General features: G+C 34.6%; 1 pseudogene; it reads left to right on the top strand.

Moving 5' to 3' along the window:
- LOC114235860 (protein zyg-11 homolog A-like) overlaps positions 1 to 8,169 on the top strand; it is a 51,748-nt pseudogene extending 43,579 nt beyond the window's left edge.
- The last annotated feature ends 7,830 nt before the right edge of the window (positions 8,170 to 15,999 follow it).

Raw genomic sequence — 15,999 nt, 5'->3', positions numbered from 1 at the left:
GTGTCCTGCTTTCTTTTTGGATTGTGTTATGTATTACTGTTGCATAATGACCTCTGGGCAGGAGGCATTTTTTCAGTAGTCAGCCTGTTCTCATTTACCTAATAGAATGAATTATTCATTATCACAAGAGACAGAGAGAAAGAGAGAAGGAGGAATGGAGGGAGACAGGGAAGGAAAGAGGATAGAAACAGTATTTCTTATCTAATAGTAAAACATGTAATCTCTGTCTTTCCCTACTGTGAAAGAGATCTAAGAGAAAGTTTGAGTCTTGGGATGTCTTACTGACATGATTCAATGCCAACTCCCACAGCTCCAGTCTGTGACCAGGTCTCACAAACTTTATACTTCCAGCTCATGTCCATTACTTGTTGTTTTCCCAAAGTATTTTCTTCTTCTTTTCCCCCTTCCTTGTCATCCTCTTTTCTCCTCTTTCTTCTTATCTAGCATTAGAAGATCATATTTATTTGATAAAGTTTCTCCTAAGACCCAGAGAGGAAAGTCCAGTTTCTCTGAACTGGTTTAATTTCTCTACTACATTTGGGGAAATTAGTTTGATAAATCCAAAAATTCATATATCTGAATTTCATTGACCATTATATAGTTTTCTTGATCAATGAAGAAAAAATGTGCTACCATATACTTGTTTATAAACCCTAAATAGTAGTGAGATTTTTGCTTCTATTTTGAATAAGAAAAACAAATAGGAGGAGGAGAAGGAGAAAGGAAGGAAGAAAAACTGGAGTTTCACAGTCAAATAGCTAATAGAAAGTTGATATATATCCTACTTTTTTGCCCAAAACCCAAATTTAGAAAATAAAAAAATTTAATAACACATGCAATTTTTAGTCAATATGTCTATCTTCTTCAGTTAATGTGTTCACTCCTATAATAATGAGAAGGTATGAATCTCCCTATACTTTTACATATAAAGTTTGCTTAATAAATAATTGTTAAATAAATATATGACTGACAGTTACTTTAAAACCTTTGATCAGTAGGGAGTGAAATTAAAAAGTACACATATGTACACACACACATATACAATACAAGGCAAGATGTTCAAAATAGCTTATTTGAACTCTCTAGGCTTCCAGTTGTTCATGTTTCTGTGTGTGTGTGAAGGCGGGTGGTGTTTAGTGGTCATAGACTATTACTTGAAAAATAAAATGTCATACTAAAAATAAAGGTAGAGAAATGAAAATAACAAGCCAATGTTTAACTCCAAAGACATTTTCCATGGCTTTACCATAGGGCTTATCATTAAATAAAGGATAGTTTCCCCTCTTTTGTGAAAGGTCTAAGTCTTAGCCCATATTTAATTGGTTTAACTTTTTATTACTTACTTAATAGAAGATTACTAGATATTCTAGATAAAGCTTTCTATAAATAGCAATTATTTTAACATCTGTAAAACTTGCATTTTCATTTTCTTATGCAGTGTTTTTCACTGACCAGAAGTTATACTTTCCAGGAAGTCTAATTTATTATTTTTTCTTTAACAATTAGGAATTTTTTTATTCTATGTAGGAAATCTTCACCTATCTCATGATCATGAAAATATTCCAGAAGCTTTATAGTTTGAGCATTTATATTTATATCTGTGATTCAGTTTTCATGTATGATATGGAGTAGGGGTCAAAGTTATTTTATTCTACCACCTTTTGTTGAAGAGTTTCTATTCCTCATTGAATTGTGTTGAAACACTTGTGAGAAATCAATTGACTGTATATATTGTATATGTGAGTTAATTTCTAGACTGTTCTGTTCCATTGACCGATATATGCTGCAGTATTTTATCTCTACATATATTATAAACCCCACAACATATTGTCATTATCTTTTTGAAAAGTAATAAGAAAAATCATGCCTAATAGTAACTAAAAACTATTATCATTTCTGATAATCTTTATTCCTTTGTATACATGCAAATTTTAATCAGTTATTAGTTTTCTTCTATCTGAAGAACTTTAAAAAAATATTTCTTGTAGAGCAGTCTTATGGCAATAAATTCTAGCTTCTTGTGTTTGAAAAGTCGTTATTTGCCTTTATTTATAAAAGTTATTTTTAATTGGGTATGGAGTTCTAGGTTTATAGATTTTTTTTCTCCCCTTTGCGTATTTTATTTTGTTATTTTTCCTCCAGTTTTATTGAGATCTAATTGGAATACAGCACTGAGTAAGTTTAAGGTATACAGCATAATGATTTGACTTACATACATCATGAAATGAATACCACAGTAAGTTTAGTTAGTATACATCGTCTCATATAGATACAAAATAAAATAAAAAAATTCTTTTTTCCTGATGATCAGACTTCTTAGGATTTGCTCCCTTAACAATTTTTTTTTTTAATTATTTATTTATTTATTTATTTATGGCTGTGTTGGGTCTTCGTTTCTGTGCGAGGGCTTTCTCCAGTTGCGGCAAGCGGGGGCCACTTTTCATCGCGGTGCGCGGGCCTCTCACTATCGCAGCCTCTCTTGTTGCGGAGCACAGGCTCCAGACGCGCAGGCTCAGCAATTGTGGCTCACGGGCCCAGTCGCTCCGCGGCACGTGGGATCTTCCCAGACCAGGGCTCAAACCCGTGTCCCCTGCATCGGCATGCAGACTCTCAACCACTGTGCCACCAGGGAAGCCCTCCCTTAACAATTTTTATGTGTAACATACAGCAGTGTTAATTAATCATGTTGTACATTACATCTCTAGTGCTGCTTTATTTTATAACTGGAAGTTTCTACTTTTTGACCACCTTCATCCAATTCTTCTCCCCCTTCCCCCACCTCTAGTAACCACAAATCTGATCTCTTTTTCTATGAGTTTGTTTGTTTTTGATGTATAATTGGCCTACAACACTATGTTGGTTTCCTGGTACACAACATAGTGATTCAATACTTCTGTACATTACAAAATGATCACTACCATAAGTCTAGTTACCATCTGTCACCATACAAAGATATTACATTGTTATTGACTGTATTCCCCATACTGTATATTTCATACCCTTGACTCATGTATTTTCTAACTGGAAATTTGTATTTCTTAATCTCCCTCACCTATGTCTCTTTTCCGGCCAACCACTCCCCTCTAGCAACCACCTGTTTGTTCTCATGTTCTCTTTATCTATGACTGTGTTTCTGTTTTGTTATGTTTATTTGTTTGTTCTGTGTTTTATATTCCACATTTAAGTGAGATCATATGGTATTTGTCTTTCTCTGTCTCACTTCTTTTGCTTAGAGTTAATACTCTCTAGGTCCATCCATGTTGTCGCAAGTGGCAAGATTTAGTTTTGTTTTTGTTTTTGTTTTTTGGCTGAGTAATATTCCATTACATATATATATATATATATATATATATATATACACACACACACACACACATACACACACATATATATACTGTATCTACTTTATCCATTCATCTATTGATGGGCACTTAGGTTGCTTTTTTATATCTTGGCTATTGTAAATAATGCTGCAATGAACATACGGGTGTATATATCCTTTTGGAAATTGTGTTTTTCTTTTCTTTGGATAAATACCTCGGAGTGGAATTGCTGGATCAAATGGTAGTTATATTTTTGTTTGTGGAATCTGCATATTGCTTTCCATAGTAACTGTCCCAATTTACATTCCCACCAACAGTGCAGGAAGGCTCCCTTTTGTCCACATCCTCGCCAACAATTGTTATTTGTTGTCTTTTTGATAATAGCCATTCTGACAGGTGTGAGGTGATATCTCATTTTGGATTGACTTGAATCTCTGTGATGATTAGAGATGTTGAGCATCTTTTCATGTGCCTGCTGACCATCAGTATGTCTTCTTTGGAAAAATGTCCATTCCTGGTCCTCTGCCCAATTTTTAATCAGGTTATTTGCTTTCTCATGTTGAGTTATATGATGTTATGTGATTTCTTTATATATTTTGATATTACTCCCTTAACAGATATATATTTGAAAAGATCTTCTCCCATTTAGTATGCTGCCTTTTCATTTTGTAGATAGTTTCCTTCAACGTGCAAAGCTTTTTAGTTTGATGTAGTCCATTTTTTTACTTTTGCTTTTGTTTCCCTTGCGGGGGGAGACAGATCCAGAAAAAATTGCTAAGACCAGTGTCAGAAAGCGTACTGTCTATGTTTTCTTCCAGGACTTTTATGGTTTCAGGTCTTACATTTAAGTCTTTAACTCTTTTGAGTTTATTACTGTATATGGTGTGAGCAAGTAGTCCAACTTTGTTCTTTTGCATGTAGCTATCCAGTTTTCCCAGCACCATATATTGAAGAGGCTGTCTATTCCCGACTGTATATTCTTGTATCCTTTGTTGTAGATTAATTGACCGTATAAGTATGGATTCATTTCTGAGCCATCTATTCTGTTCCATTGATCTATGTGTCTGTTTTTGAGCCAGGAGCATATTCTTTTGATTACTATAGCTTTGTAGTATAGTTTGAAATCAGGGATTGTGATATCTCGAGCTTTGTTCTTCTTTCTTAAGATTGTTTTGGTTATTCAGGATCTTCTGTGTTTCCATACAAACTATTTCTGTGAAAAATAACATTGGTATTGTCATAGGGATTGCATTGAATCTGTAGATTGCCTTGGCTAGTATGGCCATTTTAACATATTCTTCCAATCCATGATCAAAGTATATCTTTCCATATGTTTGTGTTATCTCAGTTTCTTTCATCAGTGTCTTATATTTTTCTGAGTACAGGTCTTATTACCCCCTTAGTTAGAGTTATTCTTAGGTATTTTGTTCATTTTGATGCTATTGTAAATGGGTTGTTTCCTAATTTCTCTTTCTGATAATTGATTGATAGTGTATAGAAATGCAATAGATTTCTGTATATTAATTTTCTATCCTGCAACTTTACTGAATTCATTGATGAGTTCTAGTAGTTTTTTGGTGTATTTAGGATTTTCTCTATATAGAATTATGTCATTGAAAACAGTGACTGTTTTTCTTTCTTTTTAATTATACGAACAGCTTTATTGGAAGACAGGAGCAGAGCTCTGCCCCCCCCCACCCCCTCGTGGTCCTGGTGGCATCAGCCTCAGGCTCTGAGCATCCAGGTGTCCTATAGCCTGAGATCAGTGACTTTTAATTTTTCCTTTCCAACTTGAATTCCTTTTATTTCTTTTTCTTCTCTGATTGTTGTGGCTAGGACTTCCAATATTGCATTGAATAAAAATGATGAGGGGAGCATCCTTGTTTTGTTTCTGATCTTAGAGAAAATGCTTTCAGCTTTTCACCATTGAGTATGATGTTACCTGTGGCATTGTCATATATGGCCTTTATTATGTTGAGGTACGTTCCCTCTATACCCACTTTTTTGAGAGATTATATCATAGATGGATGTTTAATTTTGTCAAAAGCTTTGTTCTGCATCTTTTGAGATGATTATATGATTTTTATTCTTCAGTTTGTTAATGTGGTTTATCACATTGATTGATTTGCGGATATTGAACCATCCTTGCGTCCCTGGGAGAAATCCCACATCACAATGATATATTATCCTTTTAATGAGTGATTGAATCCAGTTGCTAATATTTTGTTGAGGATCTTGCATCTATGTTCATCAGTGATGTTGGCCTGAAATTTTCTTTTTTTGTGGTGTCTTTGGCTTCATAGAATGAATTCAGAAGCATTCCTTCCTCTGTAGTTTTCTGGAATATTTTGAGACGGATAGGTATTACCTGTTATTTAAATGTTTGGTAAAGTTCACCTGTGAAGCTGTCTGCTCCTGGACTTTGGTTTGCTGGGGGTGTTTTTTCATTACTGTTTCAATTTTATTACTGATAATTGGTCTGTTATTTTCTATTTCTTCCTGATTCATACTTGGAAGATTGTATATTTCTAGGAATTTGTTCATTTCTTCTAGATTGCTCATTTTATGGGCATATACTTGTTTGTAATAATCTCTTATGATCCTTTGTATTTATATGGTGTTGATTGTAACTTCTCCTTTTTCAATTCTGATTTTATTTACTTGAGTGTTCTTTCTTTTTTGTGTGACATGTTTGGCTAAAGGTTTATCAATTTTGTTAATCCTTTCAGAGAACCAGCTCTTAGTTTCATTGATCTTTTGCATCGTTTTTTAGTCTCTATTTCATTTATTTCTGCTCTGATCTTTAGGATTTCTTTTCTTTTACTAACTTTGGGGTTTTTTGTTGCTGTTGTTCTTTTTCTAGTTACTTTGGTGTATGCTTATGTTGCTTATTAGAGATTTTTTTTTCCTTAAGTAGGCTTGTTTCACTATAAATTTCCTTCTTAGAACTGCTTTTGCTGCATCCCATAGATTTTAAATCACTGTGTTTTCATTTCATTTGTCTCCAAGTATTTTTTGATTTCCTCTTTGATCCATTCAGTAACCCATTGGTTGTTTAGTAGCATATTGTTTAGCCTCCATGTTTTGTGTTTTTTGCATTTTTTTTCCCCTTGTAATTGATTTCTAGTCTCATAGCATTGTGGTCAGAAAAGATGCTTGATATGATTTCGATCTTAAATTTACTGACTTGTTTTGTGGCCTAGCATATGATCTGTCTTAGAGAATCTTCCATGTGCATTTGAAAAGAATCTGTATTCTGTTGCTTTTTGATGGAATGTTTTATATATACATATATATATACATATATATATATACACATATATGTGTATATATATATATATAAATGTATATATATGTATATAAAAATATAAATTCTATCTGGTCTAAAGTGTCATTTAAGGACAGTGTATCTTTACTGATTTTTTGTTTCAATGATCTGTCCGTTGTTTTAAGTGGGGTGTTAAAGTCTCCTGCTCTTTTTGTGTTATGGTCAGATTCTCCCTTTATGTCTGTTAACATTTGCTTTACGTATTTAGGTGCTACTATGTTGGGTGCATATATATTTACAGTTTTTAAAGCTTCTTGTTTGATTGATCCCTAGATCATTCTGTAATTCTAACTTTGTCTCTTGTTACAGACCTTGTGTTTTAAAATCTCTATTGTCAGATATAAGTATTGCTACTCTACTTTTCTTTTTGTTTCCATTTGCATGGAATACCTTTTTCCACCCCCTCACTTTAATTCTCTGTGTGTCTTTAGGTCTGAAGTGAGTCTCTTGTAGGCAGCATACATATGCATCTTGTTTTTATATCCATTCAGCCACTGTGTTTTTTGATTGGAGCATTTACTCCACTTACATTTAAAGTAATAAATGATAAGTATGTGCTTATTGCCATTTTGTTAATTGTTTCAGTTTTTTTGGTGGTGCTTTTTTTCCTTTCTTCTTTTGCCTTCTTCCCTTGTGACTTGCTGACTATCTTTTGGGTTATGTTTGGACTCTTTTCTCTCTTTTGTATGTGTATTTATTATAGATTTTTGTCTTGTGGTTACCATGATATTAAACCGATAATCTCCTAAATTCAAACACATCTTAACAACCCTGCATTTTTATTCCTCCACCCCATGTTTAATGTTTTTGACATCATATTTTACTTCTTTCTGTTTTGCATACCCCTTAACTACTTATTGTGGAAATAGATGATTTTAATACTTTTGTTTTTTAACATTCCTACGAGCTTTACAAGTGGCTGGTCTACTATCTTTACTGTATATTTGCTTTTACCAATGAGATTTTTTCTTTTGTAATTTTCATATTTATAGTTGTGACATTTTCTTTGCCTAAAGAAATTCATTTAACATTTCTTATAAAGCCAGTTTAATGGTACTAAACTCTTTTAGTCTTTGCTTGTGTGTAAAACTCTTTATCTCTCCTTTAAATCTAAATAGTCTTGCCAGGTAGAATTTTCTTGGTTGTGGGTTTTTCCTTTCATCACTTTAAATGTATTCAGCCACTGTCTTCTGGCCTGCAGAGGTTCTGCTGAAATGTCAGCTGAGTTTTATGGGTTTCTCTCTTATGGAACTTACTGCTTTTCCCTTGGTGCCTTAATATTCTCTCTTTATCTTTAATTTTTGACATTTTAATTATGATGTACCTTTGGACCTCTTTGGGTTGATTTTTGTTTAGGACTTTGTGTGCTTTCTAGACCTCTTGTCTGTTTCCTTTCCCAGGTTAGGAAAGTTTTCAGTTATTATATCTTCCAATACATTCTCTGCTCCTTTCTTTCTCTTCTTCTTCCAGAACCCCCATGTGAACGTTCATACTCCTGATGTTCCAGAAGCCTCTTAAACTGTTCTTATTTTCAAAAATTCTTTTTTCTGTTCAACTTGAGTGATTTCAACTACTCTGTCTTCCAGTTCACTGATCTGTTTCTCAGTATCAACTATTGTACTGTTGATTTTTTTCTAGTGTTTTTTAAAATTTCAGTTATTGTATTCTTCAACTGTTTCATTCTTCTTTATATTTTCTAACTTCTTGTTAATCTTCTCACCATGTTTTCCATTCTTCTCCTGAGTTCACTGAGTGTCTTTATGGTCATTATTTTGGTAGTTTGCTTACCTCCATTTTGTTTAGCTCTTCTTCTGGTGTTTCATTTTGTTTGTTTTGAAAATATTCCTCTGTCACCTCATTTTGCCTGATCCTCTCTGTTCCCCGGAGCTATATGCTTTTGGGGTGCCCCCTATGTAGGCTATGTGGGCCCTTCTGTTGTGGCAGGGCTGACTACTGTGGGTGCACTGGTAAGTGTGGCTGACCTCTGGCCCAGCTGATTGCCAGGCCCTGCCTAATGCTGAGGCTGTCAGTACCAGAGGATAAGGCCAGGGCCTGGAGCAACTGCGGTGCTCAGGGGGGTCTACAGCTGCTGTGAGCCTGTTGATGGAAGGGACTATGTCCCCATGATGCTGGCTGCTTGGCCTGGGATTTTCCTAGGACAGGGGCCAACCAGATGGTCTGCAGGGCTACACCAAAGAGGGAGGGCTCCAAAATGGTGCTTACCAGCACCAATGTCCCTGTGGTAGAATGAGCTCTCAAAAATGGCTGCTGCCAGCATCTGTGTCCCCAGAGTGAGTCCCAGTTGCCTCCTTCATCTCTGGGAGGCTCTCCAAGTTCAGCCAAAGGGTATGATCTTGGCTTGTTTCAAATTACTGCTTCTTCCTGGGTCATCAAGTGAGATTTTGTATGCCCCCTTTACAACTGAGTCTATGTTTCCTATGGCCTTCTGGCTCTGTCAAATGCAAGCCCTGTTGGCTTTCAAAGCCAGATGTTCTGGGGGCTTGTCTCCTGGTGTAGGATCCCCAGACTGAGCAGCCTGATGTGGGGCTTGGACTTCTTGCTCCTTGAGGAGCACCTTTGCAGCTGTGATTATTCTCCTGTTTTGGGGTCACCTACCCGGACATGTGGGTCTTGACAATAGCACATCTCGCCCCTTCCCACCCATCTCACTGGGGTTCTTTCTTTATATCTTTAGTTGTAGAACATATTTTATGCTAGTCTTCAGGTCATTCATTGATAGTTGCTCTGTAAATAGTTGTAATTTTGATGTGCCTGTGGGAGGAAGTGAGCTCAGGGTCTTCCGACTCCATGTCTTGCCACTCCTCAGTGCCTCCCAGTATTTTAAAGATGTCACTTTATTGTCTCCTAGTTTGCTTAGTTTCTGACGAGAAGTTTGCTCTCATTTTAATTTTTGTTACTCTGTATTTTTTCTTCTGTTGTTGCTTCTAAGATTTTTCCCCTTACTTTTCAGCAGCTTGTCTGTGTTGTACCCAGATGTGGTCTTCTTTGTATTTGTTAAGATTTGCTGAATTTTTTGGCTTCATTGTTAGATATCTTTTAACTATATGGGGGGAAAAAGTAGCCATTATCTCCTTAAACTTTTCTTATGCCCAATTTTCTATCTCTTTTTTTCTGAAACTGTAGTTATATGAGGTTTATGCCTGTTGACATAATACCACAATTCTCAAATACTTGGGCATGTTCTTTCACTTTTATCACTTTTTTTCTTGATATAATTCAGTTTGAAAAATGTCTGTTAAATCTGATTTTGAGTTCAGAGGTTCTATATTTTGCTGTGTCCAGACCATCTAGTATGTTTTTGTTTTCATTTTACATGTTTTATATTTGAATTGTAAATAACTTCCATTTACTTTTTTCATAGAGTCTTTAATCCTCTATTAAAATCTATTCACTCATTCTTTTTAATTTTGCAAGACAGTTAAATTACTTCCACATTGCTTTATTCTTGCAGACACTCTAATTTTTAGCCTCCCATTTACTGTTTTTTTTCACAGGTTTCTTTAGAGTAGCAAATGATGAGTTTCAGAGTGAACCAAGTATGTGATGTATACTTGTATATTGATTTGGGACTCCCCCACTGTGGTTTCCTTTTTTCTAGGAAAATGCCCCCTCAATGTCTGGTCACTCTTACAGTCTCAAACTACAAGCACAGTTGTTTTATCCTAGTAAGACTTCTCTGCTTACTGCTTGAAACTCATTCCCTCTTGGACCTCAGTAAACTGGGAAATACCCTGAGGGGGAAAATCATTAGAACATAGAGCTCTCCTAGTTTGCCGTCTTCATTTCAAGGATCAAGAGCCATTTATTTGTTCATATATTAGGCTGCTTACCACATGTGTAAGCATTTAAAAAATACTTAGCTTATCCAATATTCATGATTTTTATTGGCAGGTGTGTTTGTTTAGTAAAAGCTGTTCCATCAATATAAGGGATAGAACCCATATACAGTTTTTAGCTGCTCTTTATGCTGTAAAATTTGCAAAATTTTCCTCCACCTAAGAAGTCGTATTGTCTATGTCCTTTCCCAAATTTTTCTGTAGTATTTATGGAATTGGCAGATATCTTGAGAGTCTTTCAACAACTGTGGGTAATTTAAATGGATATTTTGTATTTAACCTTTTTTGTTGTTGTTATCCTTTATTGGGGTGGGTGTGCATATAAGAGCTCAATGGTTATTTCATTGTTTTTGTTTACTATTGTTGTTGACTTGCACATATCTATAGGAAAGTTTTAATCAATTATCAACATTCAACTTTTAAATTTAGAAAAATCACACATATTAGATAGTCTACTCTCTGTCTCTACCTCCCCTTCACACTTATTTGCAGGTGTTGCTTTTTCCTTAACCACAATTATGTATTTTAATCAGAGTTGTGAATCAAGTATACTGCCCAGCCCTTTGCCATAGTTATGATTATGTAATCTATAGCAGGCTATTTAGAGTCCTGGTCAAGGAATTTTAGAATTGGAACTAAGGGAAACTAAGTTTTTAATTTCCTGTGGCAAAACTAGAAATATATAAAGGCCATGGTTTCAGCCTCATGAAGACATCTCTGATAAGAGAATTAAATTGGCATAGAGAAATAGGAAAAATGGGAAACAAATTTAGTCTTGATTGCATTGTCCCCTGATTTTAGCCATCACTGAAGCTCATCTGTCCCCTGCCAAATACTATTTTTCTTTGTATTGCCTAAACTGGTTCAGATTAGTTTTCTTTGTCCTACAATCAAATGAAAGCCCTGGACCTTATCTTTATACAACTAATTTATCCTTTTACAACTACCTACCATTCATTATTCCCATTATCCAATTGGTAAAGTCAAGAAAGAAGAAACGTCAGTGACTACCTCACTGTCAGTCAAAGAGTAAAAAACTATGAAGTTTTACTTTGAGTCATATGCTTGTGGTAAAGAAGAAAATATAGAGCAAAAAAAGCGAAGTTCAGAAAAAGATCTTTTCAGATCTGTCTTGTTTCTCTGCTTTCAGGCCAGCAAAATGCTTACTTTATGCTATTTCTAACCCACTTACTAGTATAAACCCTAATTATTTTAAGAGTAGCTCTTCCATTGCTATGCTTAATTAAAGGTCATGATTAATTGAAATTGTGACAGCTTATCACTGCTCTGATTTAATTCTAATTGTAGAGTACACTAAATTGCAACTATTTCTGGAACTACATAAGGATAGTGTTTAATTTTACTGCCTTGACCAGTACTTTGATTGCTATTGCTTTAATCAAGCTTTTCATCTACCTGAATCAGATATTACCTACTCAAGAACTGAACATTTTCTGCAAAACACTTTGGCTGTATTTTGTATCTAACCACTTCAATAGAGAATTAGAAGCATGCCATGTATTAGCAGGCTTTGCAGTTGAGCAACTCCAAAATAATGATGTTATAAATAATTGTAGGGATTACATCGAATAATGGGCATTTTATATGCTCACAGTTGGTTGGCTGGTGTTGCACTCCAGAATTCTTTTCACTTTCCACCATAAATAGTTGGTAATGTGGTAACAAGCGAATGTACCTTCAATATCCAAATTGCCAAAGTACAGCCTTGAGCTTAACAACCTTAGGGACACCCAACTGATATGGCTCTAAACATTCAGCAGAGTGAAAACTTGAACGGTCATTGAATCAGTCACAACAGGTTATGCTTTAGTAACAAAAATCCAAAACTCAATGACTTAAAATAACAAAGGTGTATTTTTCACCCCTGTTGCAAGAGGAATAGCACAATATATATTAGAATAATAAAATACTACATTGGAGTATAACACCAAGGGTTGTAAAGGATGTGAGGAAAGAGAAACCTCAGATGCTGCTCTCAGGAGGATAAATACAGTCATCTTGGAAAGCAATCTGGCATTATTGATTGAAATTAAGTGTATGTGTTTGCTCTGTGGTTCAGCAATTCTACTTCAAGGTATATATGCTAGAGAAAGTCTCCCAAGGCCTGTAAGAATGCACACATAATTCTGGGTAATAAAAAGGGAATAATATTTGTAGCATAATACTCTTTATATAAATTAAATCATTTCTATCACAACTACACTATATGTTAAGACTGCATATATACTTAACAACCTATATGAAACACATAGCATAGTTCTTATAGGACAGCAGCAAATAGGAGTGGTGATGAAAACTGAGAAAGTTTAGATATAAAATGACCTGTGCTAAACTAATGATTGAAAAGAAAAGTGCTATAAAAGGAATATAATTTACAATTTCTTTGACCTGTCGTCAAATCAGAATTTTGATAAAGGTCAGGGGGTCAAAATAATCTCTAAAGACACTTATTTTTGTCCTAGCCATCTTTGTTCCATTGTGACCAGGCCTACAAGAAAAATTTATTTCTAGATATGGCCATCATAGACATAATATATTTTCTGCACCTAGGGAATCTATTCATCTGTTTAATTAGCAGTTTAATTCTTACTTTCTGCTAGTCACCAGGATATAAAAATGAAAATTTTTGTTTTTCCCTTACATGCAGGAATAATATATAATAGTAATATATTATATATATATATATATATATATATATATATATATAATATAACAGAAAGAAAAATCAGAAAGTGTAATAATAATAATAAATGATTAGGAAATGAAAATGTGATGGAATAAATGATAAAATATCAGATTGGGGTGGGGTGAGAGACAAATACAGAGATTAGAATTTTGGAAAACTATGTCAGTGGTTGCAGTGGAAATTTTCTACATCTAAGTACACAGCACCTACGTCCATTGCTTCTAATGTAGCCATTTATCCACCCATCGACCATCCAATAATATTAACTGATAGCTTACAAGTCCCTGGATAAAGTGTCCTGCATCTTGATATTTAAGTAATATCCAGGATAGCCAAAATCTCTTTCTTATTGAAGCTTTTATTCTAGCTGTATTGTCACAATTTGCCTTGGAATTGAAAACAAGTCAGCTGGACTGCTTATTTTTCCCTAAATACACACTTGATTAGAAGGCTGAGTAGAACTAAATATTTAGCCCTCTTTCAAAAGAAAATATTTTCTATAGGAGACAGATTTCATCACACATCTGGGAAAAGATCAGATGAAGAAAGTGTAAATAAAAATCAATTATAATCAACATTTCCATCTGTCAATTCCTTTAACACTAACTAGCACTGAGAGAGTTTTTCTTTTCTAAGGTTCATTTGTCAGTTCTAACAAGAGATAAATTTTATTAAGTAGTTAATTGAGCCATTTCTTTGAGTTTAGGGAAAGAGGTTTGATTTTGCAATAGCAGTGATTGGGTTATGTTTGGAACCTGAGAACAAAGAAATACAGATAAGTGATTATTGGCAAATGTTTGAAACAGGAATGATGAATTGCTATTACAGAGCCTTGCCCCCAAAAGTAAAAGGAGGAATGCATGGGTTTTTAGTTGAGTAAAGTGGAGAAAGAAACTGATTGAATCTTCTGTTGAAGTTTTTGAGACTACTTTGAATATATTTAACTTTTCTTCCAAAATATATTGTTTAAAATTCTATGTGTTCTGATTTCTGTTTCCAAATAATTTCTTGTATAATGCTTATGCTTTTATTTTAATACTATTAGCTGTGGAAAACAAGTGAATGCATAACATTTGAAAAATTTAATGTAAATAGATACAAACATTGTAGTCTGTGTGCTTCTAGCATTTTTTTCTTTACATACACACACACACCCGCCACACACACACACACACTTTAGATATACATTGTATAGATTTTTGAAACCTCCTTTATTGACTTAATAATATTTCTTGAGTATTTCCCATGTCATAAATTCACCTCTAAACCATTAATATTTTTTATTGAGGTATAATTTACAGACAGTATAATTCTTAATGACTTTTAACATATATATGTATGAATATATATTTGCCATTCCCTTCGACACTCCCCAATATTGGCATATATACTCATGTAACTAACACCCCGATAAAGATAAAAAATCATTTTGTCTCAACAGAGAGAGTTGCCTTCTGCCTCTTAGCAATCACTACTGCCAACCGTCCCATATGCTCCCCTTGTGTCTGGCAACCACTGGTCTGATTTCTATCACTAGAGATTATCTTTGTCTATTCTAGAAGTTCATGAAAATTAAATCATAAATTGTCTATTATTTGGTATCCAGCTTTTTTCACTCAGCATAATGTTTAAGACTTTCATTCATGTTGCTGCATGTATTAGTAGTTCAGTTTTTACTCGAATGGTATTTCACTATATATCACAATTTGGAAATCATTTCTGTTGTTTCCAATTTTTGGCTAATATGAATGAAGCTACTGTGAACATTTTGGACAAGTCTTCTGTGAACATATGTAACATATTAACAGTTATATTTTATTCTTATATCAATACACCTAAAATATTTATTTTCCTATTTTAGTCTTCTCCTATCAAAGCCAATTCTGGTGTAGATGAACATGTTTTTATCTAAATAATTTTACACACAGTTATTTACTGAAAATAAATTCCTAGAATTTTTAATTGCTTGATCAAGAATTTTGATATATATAGATAAATGTTCTATCAAAATTATTATGCAAGTTCAAAATTCTGACTTTATTTTTTCATAAGTAGAAAATGACTGAGGAGTATAATTCATTTTTTCTTTACATTGCTAGAGACAGAGTGTGGAAGTGTTTTTTAGGGAGCAGGATGGAGGGGTGTGCAGATAGAGGGACCCCATGTCCAGTGTTGTTGTTTTATTTAATTCAATTACCATTGTGCTTGACTGTTCTTTTAACATACACGCACACAGAACACACACACATATGCATATATATACATATATTAATAACAATTTATATTGTTTCTCAATTACGTGCATGTGTTTATGTATGCACGTGTATTTATAAACCTCTAGAACTAAAGAATCGAAAATAATGAAATCACTTCTAGTGGACATCTGCCTTTTCTGGCTGTGTAGCATTCTTTTTTTTTTTTTTAATAAGTTTATTTATTTATTTATTTATTTTTGGCTGTGTTGGGTCTTCGTTTCTGTGCGAGTGCTTTCTGTAGTTGCGGCGAGCCAGGGCCACTCTTCATCGCGGCGTGGGCCTCTCACTATCGTGGCCTCTCTTGTTGCGGAGCACAGGCTCCAGACGCGCAGGCTCAGTAGCTGTGGCTCACGGGCCCAGTTGCTCCGCGGCATGTGGGATCTTCCCAGACCAGGGCTCGAACCCGTGTGCCCTGCATTGGCAGGCAGAGTCTCAACCACTGCGCCACCAGGGAAGCCCTGTGTAGCATTCTTGAAACAGCTCCATATTTCTTTTTAATAACCCCCTTCCACATTGTGTGCAGTCCACA

The sequence above is a fragment of the Balaenoptera acutorostrata genome, chromosome 6 (assembly GCF_949987535.1).
Source record: "Balaenoptera acutorostrata chromosome 6, mBalAcu1.1, whole genome shotgun sequence".
NCBI lineage: Eukaryota > Metazoa > Chordata > Mammalia > Artiodactyla > Balaenopteridae > Balaenoptera > Balaenoptera acutorostrata.
This window is presented reverse-complemented; position numbering and strand designations above follow the sequence as displayed.